General features: G+C 37.9%; 1 protein-coding gene across 1 annotated transcript in view; it reads left to right on the forward strand.

Moving 5' to 3' along the window:
• Positions 1-3,228: 3,228 nt before the first annotated feature.
• The window catches only part of MBD5 (methyl-CpG binding domain protein 5), a 103,335-nt gene continuing 94,373 nt past the window's right edge, over positions 3,229-12,190 (forward strand). Inside the window, exon 1 of the mRNA XM_026647450.1 lies at positions 3,229-3,286. The gene's annotated coding sequence lies outside the window, so the exon portion shown is untranslated. The remainder of the gene's footprint in view (positions 3,287-12,190) is intronic.

Consider the following 12,190-nt stretch of genomic DNA (forward strand, 5'->3'; position numbering starts at 1 on the left):
CAGGACCCTCTGTTGCTTTTTACTGAAAGGTGTGTTATCTGAAAAAAGCCTGAATTCAGAGATCTTTTTTTTTTCCTGCAAGAGTTGATGACCTCACAAACACCTAAAATGAAGCAGGGAGCTGCATTTATTTACTTTTATTTGTGTCACACAGTACACTTCTGTTACTCCATTAATGTCTTTATAGTGCATTAAACATGTTAAAACACTTTTAAATTTTAAGAAATACAAATATTCCTTATTAGTATTTATTAATAGGACTCATTTACCATTAGGTACAAGGGCACACAAGATGTTACATAGTCTCAGATATCAAAGAAAACATAACACAAGGAGAAACAAAACATCATCTCTTTCATGTACACATCTTTGGAGCTCTCTGGTCTTGCTGAGAGTTTGGACCACAGCTTTTCTCAGCTTCATTCATAGGGAAGACTCAAACCAGCTCACCTGAGTTTTAACTTTGTTTCTGGCAAGAAGTATAGTTCTTAGATTGTGACAAAGCAATCAGATTTCCAGGTTTTCCATCCTTTTGGGGAGGATTTAGCATCTTCCTCACTCTATTGCCTCCAGAGAGAGAGAGAGCACACTTCTTCCCTCCCTCTGCACATCCATATGCTCCTTACCCTCCTTTTTGTCTTCACTCTCTTGATGACCCCAGGTAGATTGCTTCTTTCCAGTTGGTAGACTGAGCAGTTTTTCTGGGATGACCCCAGGTAGATTGCTTCTTTCCAGTTGGTAGACTGAGCAGTTTTTCTGGGGTGGCTTCCTTTATTCCTTATGAAAAGAACCCTTTCTTGTCTGACTTAGTGTACTGTAGAGTATATACATTCTATCTCACACATGCTGAAAACAGGATATCTGGGTACTCCTCTCCATTTTTTCTTGACACAGTACTTCCCCAAGGCCAATTAGGGACTAGAATGAAAATGCTTTATTAAAATTGTATGATGCTGGCTGGCAACACAGTTTGTGTTTGAAATTTCAGATGGCTATTTCATGAGGATTCTTTAGTAAAACAGTTAATAGACTTTTGTGGTTATGTTGTCCATAACCTAAAAAATGAAGAAAATATGATTGTTCTTGGCTCTCTCTCTCAATTTTATTCTGAAATCATGCCTCTGAGACCTCAGTCTGAGTACATTTTTTTTTCACTGGATGTAAAAATATTTCAGCCTTCTCGTCTTGAGCTTCCTTAGTAGAAAACTCTTGTATATTGCTGCAGTAGCAACACATCTATTCTGTTCATTATACTTTGGTAAATGTCTGTAATACCACATTTGCAAAGTTACTTTTTATCCTTATTATACACAGACAAGTAGATACCTCATGTTAAATGTTACATGATTTCTCAAAAATTCATATCTTTTTTGATTAAATTCATCCCTGTAGAAAGAGACAGCACAAGGTCATTGCACCAATTACTTCCCCCTTATACCCTCACAATAAGGCTTATTTTTTAGTAATCTGACCTCTGTTGTCCAGTCCCAGCATCTGGAAGTCAGAGGCTTAGAGACATGGAGAGCATGGGGTTGCATTCCTGACCATCCTGGCTAATAGTCATTGATGGACCTATCCTCCATGAACTTATCTAATTTTTTTTTTTAACCCAGTTATACTTTTGGCCTTCACAACATCCCCAGTAACGAGTTCCACAGGTTGACTGTGTGTTGTGTGAAGAAGCACTTAGTTTTGTGTGTTTTAAACCTGCAGCTTACTAATGTCATTGGGTGACCCCTCGTTCTTGTGTTATGTGAAGGGGTAAATAACACTTCCTTATTCACTTTTTCTATACTATTCATGATTTTTATAGACCTCTATCATATCCCCCCTTTAGGCATCTCTCTTCCAAGATGAATAGTCCCAATCTTTTTAATCTCTCCTCTCATGGGAGCTGTTCCATACTTCTAATCATTATTACTGTTAATTTATCAATTTGTTCCAAAACCACCTCTATTGACACCGCAATATGGGACAACGCCTCAGATTTGTCACCTAAAAAGAATGGCTCAGGTACTGGAATCTCCCTCACATCCTCTCCAGTGGAGACCGATGCAAAGAATTCATTTAGCTTTTCCGCAGTGGCCTTTTCTTTCTTGAGTGCTCCTTTAACACCTCAGTCACCTAGAGGCCCCACTGGTTGTTTGACAGGCTTCCTGCTTCTGATGTACTTACAAAAACTAACAGGATTTTTTTATTATTATTATTATTAATTTATTTTTGTCTTTTGCTACTGGCTGTTAAAATTCTTTTTTAAGGCCAATTTTCAAAAATTCTTGATTGGCCAGTAATCTGACTGGTGATTGGATAAAAGAACACACAAATGTAGAGTAATCTTTATTTAAAATTCCTTTTATTTAACAGAGAGAGGCTGTGGAAGTGATACAGTTAATCCCATGAATTTATCCCCAAGAGTCAATAACAGCACTCTGACCTAGAGTCCTACCTCTGAGTTCTTATTTGTTTTATACAAAAAATGATTTGATTAAATATTTATAAGTATGACAGAGACTTCTGCAGCTTATAAATATTTATTTGGCAACTGGGGACTTGATGGGGTAAATACCCAAAATAATTACTATTTGAGGCCAAATTTTGCCCTGGCTTGAATGCAGCACACGAGAGGAAGGGAGTGCAAAGTGTGTCTTTACAGTACAGCTTTGAGTATCCCCTCATGGGTAGCCTCCTGAGTGGGTAAGCAGAGACCAAAGAGCTGCTGCATCCCTCCCTCCTGCAAATGAACAGAAAGGGGGCCCAATGAGTCACTGGGTGGAGCCTTGAGTCTGTCACCCCCACTGTCAATACACCAGGCAACAGAGAGTAGGAATAAACCTGGCATAATTTTAATCCCTTGCTGGAATAGGAGAGAGATTGTGAGTCAGGGAGCACAAAACTACACTGCCCCTTACTCTGAAGTAAAGGCAAACCCACAGTTGAGCACTTTATTAATATTATTGCTAAAATAAAAATAATCTTGATTAGAACAGACTTAAACATCAGATTTATTTTGCCATGCTTGTGGTGTTTTAAACAAAATGATGTGCCTTTGTGTTAACAAGCAGGCAGTTGCTTCAAAGTCATTTGCTAGTAGAAATAAAAGACTACGAAATTTGTCTACCCAAGTGAGTTTATAAAAATTTTGAGTAAACTGAGAATTATTAAAGGTTAAACTTTTATTATAATATACATTTGTGTATCTTCTCTATCAACTAGTCCTTTGTTTTTCAGCTTAGAATGAACAGGATGAACATACCCACCTTATGTCTAATCCTTAGCAAGGAAAAAGGTCAGTTTTTGCTTCCTGCTACAATTAAATACTGTACCTTACTTTGTTAATTGAAAAGCAATAAGTACTTTCTAGTTGGACCACTTCTGATCACATGACTTGTATAATAAACCAAAATAATGCATGTTGGGATGGGGAGAGAGAGAATTTTCTAACTGAGAAGTGTATTCCCTAAACAACTCACTCAGGTTGAATAATGTAGATGGAAGAGCTGGTTGAGAATTTTCTTTCTGAATGATTTTCCAATAGAAAATGCCCTGATCAGAAAATCAAAATTTTTCACAGGAAAATTTCAATTTTGCTGAAAAGTTTGTTTTCCATGAGGAAAATCAGAATAATGGCTTCCAAGCAGCCTGCCAGAGGCTGTGTCCTAACTCTCTGGCTGAGCATCCCTCTCTCTGCATCTTATCAATTTCACTTTGTCTGCTGTGAGAAAGTGAAACTGACAAGTCTTCCAGATGGGAAATGGAAGAATTCTGTGTTGGTTCTTCCAAAACTGAATTTTTCTAGAAATCCCTTCCTGGAAAAAAAGGTTGCATTTTTGGCTTTTTGTCCCAATTTGGAATGATCCCCCCCACACACACACATTGCAAAATTTATTTGCTGAAGGGGTTTCTATTTTCTGACTGGCTCTAGCAGATGGAGAAGCTAAAGATATAAGAAAAGGTCATATATACAAGGATGGTTTATTTATTGAATTATTACCCCTATAGTTAATGGGCTTCCTGGGCCAAAAGAGATGTATGTGTGGTAATTGTTCATGGAGTGGAGGCAAATAAAAGGGGTAAAATCACCCGCTTTTTTGTTGTTGTAGAAATGCTTGAGCTTCTGGACCCCTTTTCAGGAGACCATCTGTCAGGTGTAGAGATAACTGACTAAGAATGGGAAAACTTAATACAGAATACCTTATAAATGTTTCAGTAGGGCCAAATCCTGCAAATCCTTACGTACACAAGTAGCTCTTTCTTATGTTTATTAATGGGATACCCATTAACTGAAGTGGGGGACTACTCATGCGTGAGAGAGTTTGCAGAAGTTAAAATGGTTTTTCTTTTGTTTGCTTGTTTATTGACAGTTACTTTATATCTATATTTTCCTACACAATTTAAGGGCAAAACTTTGGTCCCAAGAAAGTCAATAGAATTTTTTGCCATTGACTTCAATGGGACCAGGATTCAGTCCAAAAAGTATAAGAGCCACATTTTAGTCCCACATGAGTGACAAGTATTGCCACGTATTTTAAAACATAAGCTGTCATACTTAACTGAGTAAGTGCAAGAGCATTTCATACTGATGCAAGTGTACCTGCTACACATCTGAAATACTGTCCCTTAAAGTGATGATAATCAGATAATACTGTAATTGTACCAAAAAAAAAAAAAAAAGCCACAACCACATACCTCTGAGAAGAAATTATATGGCATACATCTTAATATATAGAAACTGGAGCAGGAGGAAGGGAGAGAGGGTGGCATGAATGGCTCTACGCCCTTCTTGCACTGTCCTAATCCCAGGACCATCTATGCAACAGTCAAATACCAAGCATAAATTAGAACAATGTAAGTAGAGGCTGCTCAAATTTGCACTGACTGTCACAACCCCAAAGGGTTGTTCCAGCAATCATTGATCAGCCAGGCATGTCCCATTTTGCACAGGCATAGCCCTTACAATGGCAGCTCAGGAAGGTGGGAGGCGACATTGGAGCCCCTTCAGTAGCTCTATGCACCCAAGGATTTCCCTACACTGTGGGGAATTCTCCATATGTATGGCTAAGCAGACTGTAAGCATATGTGGTGTGAAGTTACCCCAGCAATTTTCTCTAATTTATCATCCACATCTGGTCTTTTGTTTATATCTAAATTTCCTATTAATGTAATTTTAGTAATAGTAAACTGATGTTACATGTCAGCTTTTTACCACAGTACAAAAGTAAGCTGAAATTGGTATATGATATTTGGCTTGCCCCTAATATTTCAACATTGACGTAGATTAGGCAGTTGTTTGTTTGTTTTTAATTTACCTTTAAGGGACCAATCCTGTGCACATTTAATCCTATGAATACCCTTTGATTGCACATGCAACTCTGTTGAAAACAGTAAGAATATTTATGTAAGTAAGTGTGTGCAGGATCATGTCCAAAAATTGCAAACATCTCTTCAGGGCTCAGAATCACTCAAATTCAAAATATAAGAACTGATCTTAATGTCTTTATCTACGTAGATTAGAATCCTAAAGAGACATTCATTTTATTTTACTGCATGATAATTGCAGGTTGGCACCAAAACACCATTAAACGTTATCCTAAATTATTTCAAAAAGAATGCCAAACCTTCTATACTGGTAGCAGCTAGTTTTAGTTTTCAAAACATGCTATAAGTGGCTCATCCACCATGTTACAAATAAAATTGTTTGAAATATTGAATCTGCCATAGGTTTTTTTTCTTAAAAGAAAAATAAGTCAAAGAAACTTTTCCCTGAGGGGAGAAAAAGCATTAGGGTAACATTTTTATCTATCAAAATAAAGAGCATTGATTTAGTATCATTTATCTTCAGAACTAAATGGAACAGAGATTTTGGATATAGTCTTTCTTCCATCTGCACGCACAAGTCCCATTAATGCTAACCAAAGCATTATATGCACAGAAGGGAAAAATATAGTCCTTTGTGAGTAACAACTTCATATGTGTTTGAAGAAGTATTTATTTAAACTTGCTAAATGCTAATATTACACAAAAGTATAATTAGGTCAATGGCCTATTTAAAATAACCAGTAGACTCTTATGGTTGGGTGGTTTGAACACATACTCAAATGCTGATTTACTTCCTTCTTTCAGATTCTTGTTGCTTGTTCATAGTGAGCACCACGTTATCTAAATACTTGAATTTAATTTACAAAAGTTTTCATCTACAAATTCACATTGGACAACAAGAATAATTTAAAGCATTCATGACCAATGTGGCTGATCCAAAAATATTAGGATTTCAACTTCTGCTGTTGTACTCAAACATATATTACTGAGTTGCTTCAATATTCAAACCAAAACATTCAATAAAGTTATCAAGGGGTTTTTATCTTTTATCTTCTTACAATAAAAGAAGGTTTGGTCTTCCATTTCAGTCTATTGAGAATCACTTTTTGGGGGGGCGGAAATCCACTAGAATTAATTGTTAGATTTTGTAAAACAATGAAAGATGTTGTATTATTGCAATAGAAACATTCATAAATCATTCTGTACAGGTCTGCAGCATACTACATTGCAGACAGCCAGCATGAGCTCACTAAACACTGTTTTATTAGACCAAGTAATGATACAGAGCTTGCATTAAGGTGCCTGAATATTTAATTTTATGTTAACATAGTTTGTTATTTTAAGAGTATTCTTCTCAAGAAAGACTAGGGAAATTGTTGATTATTTGCTGAATGTTTCAGTAAACAATTTTAAGAACAGCACTTGGGGAAAAAAACATTTCATGTCTCTAAAAATAGCTTAGTCACATGACTCAGTACTTTAGCACAAAAGCATAATTTACAGGTTTAATTTGCAATCCCACTATATTTTTGACATTCTCTTGCACAGAAGCTCAGTCTGAATGACTCAAATGACTTAATATTTCTCTGCATTGAGTGCTCGGTTCCTAGTACAAAGCAAGATGATTTAATGTAATTTATACAATTTGGATCTCTGCATTCTTTCTGCACAAGTGTGATTTTTTTTATTTTTTTTTTTTTTTTTACTCTCAAATGCTTTGTTTTTGAATTCACACACTGCACAATTAATGAACTTTTGGGGTCATCTTAAGCAAGGGATGAGTGTCGTACCAACAGATCATATCCACTGACTATATTTCCAGCGGGCTGATTTTTAAAAAAGCATGTAAGTAAAAACTAATGGAGACTTTGAGTTCCATTTTTACATTAGTTTTTTAATTATTATTCTGTATTTTATCACAACTTAATGGCCTGTGTGCAAAATGATCTACTGAGAAGCTGTCAGATAAAAGCAAAATTTACAAATAGTTAATTTGATATTTATTGGGTCAGTATTTTCTGCACTTACTTATTAAGTGCCTCTAGAGTGTACAGCAAAAAGGTATTCGTTTAATCGTTTGGCCATATAGTCTATAGTCTAAAAATACTGATGAAAACTGAGTTCACCTTAAGTGATTTGGCCTTTGGTAACCAAGGGTCTGGAGTTTGGGTGAATAAATTTGATCTTTCTATGTTATGTCCTTGGATCAACCTTTGAACTCCTAGTTCCTGTATTTGCAACATTGTTCCGGTGCTTTAAAAATATTTGAAGCTGAATTAGATGTGAGGTCATAATCAGAATGTGACTTTCAAAGATTTTCTTAACTTTATTATCATTTCCTTCTCTCTTGATCTGACAGAATTCAAAAACTACATTGATAATTTTCGGTGAACAGATTTATTAACTTAGGTCAGCAAGAGAAGCATTTAAGCCTGTGACATGTTGAATACATTTTTTAAATATTAAAGGTCCTTTCTTGTTGTGCCTATTGCACTTTGGAAGTTCAAATTCCCTCTCCTTCAGCTGCACAATGTTGTGTTTGGCTTTTTGAAGCCTCCTTGTTTCTTGGTTTGGAATCTGTCATTCTTACTAGTATGTAATACCATCAGTGGTGGGGTCTTCCAGAGCTAACTGAATGTCAGTGAGCTGTGGGAAAGTTTTGCTGAAGCCGTGACCTGAAATAAGCTCTTATGAACTGATAAATCCATCTCACAGATCAGCCACATAGAATTAAGCTAAAAGCCATGCAACCAGAAAATCAGCCACTCATTCTCGCCCCAAACAATTAAGATCTAGAGGGAAACTGCTCTTCTAGAAGTTAGTGTGGTAAGGGTCAGGAAATTCTCCCATAGCAAAGTAAATGTTGGGGGAGACAGAAAAATCCTCTCCAACAGAAGCAAGAGAGAGGGGGAAAAAATGTTCCCCAGCCATTTGGAGGCTTGTCTTCGTTAGCCATGGTGTCTGGGTTGTTGCTGTTTTTTAAAAAAAGGAACCTTATGAAAGAGAGTTATAAATATTTTTGCTCTTTATGTGCTAGAATGTCTTAAAATATTTCAAGACATCTAAATAACATTATAACAAAGAATATTTTGAAATGTGTGACTGGAATCTTTATTATGTAGACAGGTTCTTGCTATATAGTACTTTGTTTTTTTGCTTCTTTAAAGTTCGAAAACAAGTTCTATCAATTTTAATTAGGAAGTGGGTTCATTAGAGTTTCGTGTTTGTGGATTGAAAAGAGGCCAGTTATTGAAAATAATAGGAATGGCTTTCAGCCATTTTAAAATGTAGACAAACCATTGTGGTCCTGTCCAGGTCACCTTTGGTAGATCTGTATGGTGCTCAAGACAGAGGCACTTGGTAATGTACATTGAGTCCATCCTGAATGTGACACAAGTGGATTGTATTCATAATAATGACTTAAAATTCCATTCTACAGAGTAAATTCACTGTTTTAAATTGCCTCAGGTTCATACTTGGAATGTAAATTGTTAGACTGAATACAAATTTTATTTTTAAAAAGAAAAACAAACCTAAACTGATGAAATTGTTCTGTAGCTCTAATGTTTGCATTAGAAATATATATAAGAATTAATTTGTGGGTACTTATTTCTTGATATTTTAAAAGAAAGAAGGAAAAGCTGTTACCTTCTTATCTGTTCATAGCCAGGGCATCTCTCTCTCTCTCTCTCTCTCTCTCTCTCTCTCTCTCTCTCTGTGTCTCCCATTCTCTCTCTCTCTCCCCCTCTAAAGTCTAGACGTTGTGGGGTGTTTGAAAAGGTATCTTAAGTCCACTTTGATTCTTGTATGGAGCATACAAAAGAACATAATTATAAGAATATTGATCACTTTACAGAGTAGCATTTAGTTCTTTATAAGAAAACTACTTATGGTTTTGCATCTTCATTTTCCATTGAGATTGTCTGGTTACTGAAATTCAGGTGAAAAGTTCTTTTATCAGAGGTATGTCAGTGATGGTAGCAGCCAACGATTGTCACCAGATCTCCAGAGGAATTACATGCAGTTTTCTCCATTCTTTTACTGTATATTGTTGTCTAGACATTGTGGGCCAGTTACTGGCCCCCACTAATTCTGCTTTTCATTACTCTGGCCAACTGAGGATTCATAGATTCCAAGACCAAAAGGGACCATTGTGATCATAGAAGATTAGGGTTGGAAGAGACCTCAGGTGGTCATCTAGTCCAACCCCAACTAAATCATCCCAGCCACGGCTTTGTCAAGCCGGGCCTTAAAAACCTCTAAGGATAGAGATTCCACCACCTCCTTAGGTAACCCATTCCAGTGCTTCACCACCTTCCTAGTGAAATAGTTTTTCCTAATATCCAACCAAGACCTCCCACACTGAAACTTGAGACCATTGCTTCTTGTTCTGTCATCTGCCATCACTGAGAACTGCCTAGCTCCATCCTCTTTGGAACCTCGCTTCAGGTAGTTGAAGGCTTCTATCAAATCCCCCTCCCCCCACTCTTCTCTTCTGCAGACTAAATATGCCCAGTTCCCTCAGCCTCTCCTCATAAGCCATGTGCCCCAGCCCCCTGATCATTTTCATTGCCCTCCACTGGACTGACTCTCTCCAATTTGTCCACATCCTTTCTGTAGTGGGGGCCCCAAAACTGGATGTAATACTCCAGACGTGGCCTCACCAGTGCCGAATAGAGGGGAATAATCATTTCCCTCGATCTTCTGGCAGTGCTCCTAATAATGCAGCTCAATATGCCGTTAGCCTTCTTGGCAATAAGTGCACACTGTTGACTCATATCCAGCTTCTCGTCCTCTGTAATCCCCAGGTCCTTTTCTGCAGAATTGCCGCTTAGCCAGTCGGTCCCCAGCCTGTAGCAGTGCATGGGATTCTTCCGTCCTAAGTGCAGGACTCTGCACTTGTCTTTGTTGAATCTCATCAGATTTCTTTTGGCCCAATTCTCCAATTTGTCTAGGTCACTCTGGACTCTATCCCTAACCTCCATCGTATCTACTTCTCCTGCCAGCTCAGTGTCACCCACGAACTTGCTGAGGGTGCAATCCATCCCATCATCCAGATCATTAATGAAGATGTTGAACAAAACCGGCCCCAGGACTGACCCCTGGGGCACTCCACTTGATACTGGCTGCCACCTAGACATCGAGCCGTTGATCACTACCCATTGAGCCCGAAGATCTAGCCAGCTTTCTATCCACCTTATAGTCCATTCATCCAATCCATACTTTTTTAACTTGCTGGCAAGTATACTGTAAAAGACCGTATCAAAAGCTTTGCTAAAGTCAAGATATATCACGTCCACCGCTTTCCCTATATCCACAGAGCCAGTTAAGGCAAACAGGTTGGTCAGGCCTGGCTTGCCCTTGGTGAGTCCATGTTGACTGTTCCTGATCACCTTCCTCTCCTTCAAGTACTTCAAAATGGATTCCTTGAGGACCTGCTTTATGATTTTTCCAGGGACTGAGGTGAGGCTGACTGGTCTGTAGTTCCCCAGATTCTCCTTATTCCCTTTTTTAAAGATTGGCACTATATTTGCCTTTTTCCAATCGTCCGGGACCTCCCCCGATCTCCACAAGTTTTCAAAGATAATGGCCAATGGCTCTGCAGTCACATCAGCCAGAACCCTCGGATGCATTAGATCCGGACCCATGGATTTGTGCATGTCCAGCTTTTCTAAATAGTCCTTAACCTGTTCTTTCACCACTGAGGACTGCTCACCTCCTCCCTATACTGTGCTGCCCAGTGCAACAGTCTTGGAGCTGACCTTGTCTGTGAAGACCGACGCAAAAAAAGCATTGAGTACTTCTACTTTTTCCACATCATCTGTCACTAGCTTGCCTCCCCCATTCAGTAAGGGTTCCATCCATCATCTAGTCTGATCTCTTGTAGAACACAGGCCATAGAAGTTCCCACAAAAAAATCCTAGAGCATATCTTTTAGGAAAACATCTAATCTTGATTTTAAAATGGCTGATAATGGAAAAGCCACACAAGCCTTGGTAAAATGTTCCAAAGGTTAATTACCCCTCACTGTTAAAAATGTGCACCTTATTTCCAGTCTGAATTTGCCTTGCTTCAACTTCAAACTTTTGGATCTTGTTATGTCTTTGTCTGCTACATTGAAGAGCCCATTATCAAATATTTGTTCTCCATGTAGGTACTTATAGATTGTAATCAAGGCACCCCGTAATCTTCTTTTTGTTAAACTTATTAGGTTGAGCTCTTTGAGTCTATCACTATATAAAGCATGCTTTCTAAACTTTTAATCATTCTTATAGCTATTCTCTGAACCCTCTCCATTTTATCAACATCTGTCTTGAATTGCGGACACAAGAATTGGACACAGCATGGTTCCACTGGTTGCCCCAGTGCCTCATACAGAGGAAAAGTAACTTCTGTACTCCTGCTTTTTCATCCAAGGATCACATTAGCCTTTTTGATCATAGTATCATGTTCAGCAATATCTACCATGATTCCCAAATCCTTTTCAGAGTCACTGTTTCCCAGGATAGAGTCCCCCATCCTGTATGTATAGTCTACATTCTTTGTTCCTGGAAGTATATATTTACATTTAACCATATTAAACTACATATTGTTTTTTTGCACCCAGATTGCCAAGCGATCCACATTGCTCAGTATCAGTGTCCTGTCCTCTTCATTATTTACCATTCCCCTGATTTTTGTGTCATCTACAAACTTCATCACTGATGGTTTTATGTTTTCTTCCTGGTCATTGATAAAAATGTTAAGTAGCATAAGGCCAAGAACTGATCCCTGCGGGACCCCATTAGAAACACACTTGGTTGATTTATGATTCACCATTTACAGCTACATTTTGAAACCTATCTGTTAGCCAGCTTTTAACCCGTTTAATGTA

Source organism: Terrapene carolina, unplaced genomic scaffold (assembly GCF_002925995.2).
Source record: "Terrapene carolina triunguis isolate 2854851 unplaced genomic scaffold, T_m_triunguis-2.0 Scaffold62, whole genome shotgun sequence".
In the NCBI taxonomy this organism is placed as follows: Eukaryota; Metazoa; Chordata; order Testudines; family Emydidae; genus Terrapene; species Terrapene triunguis.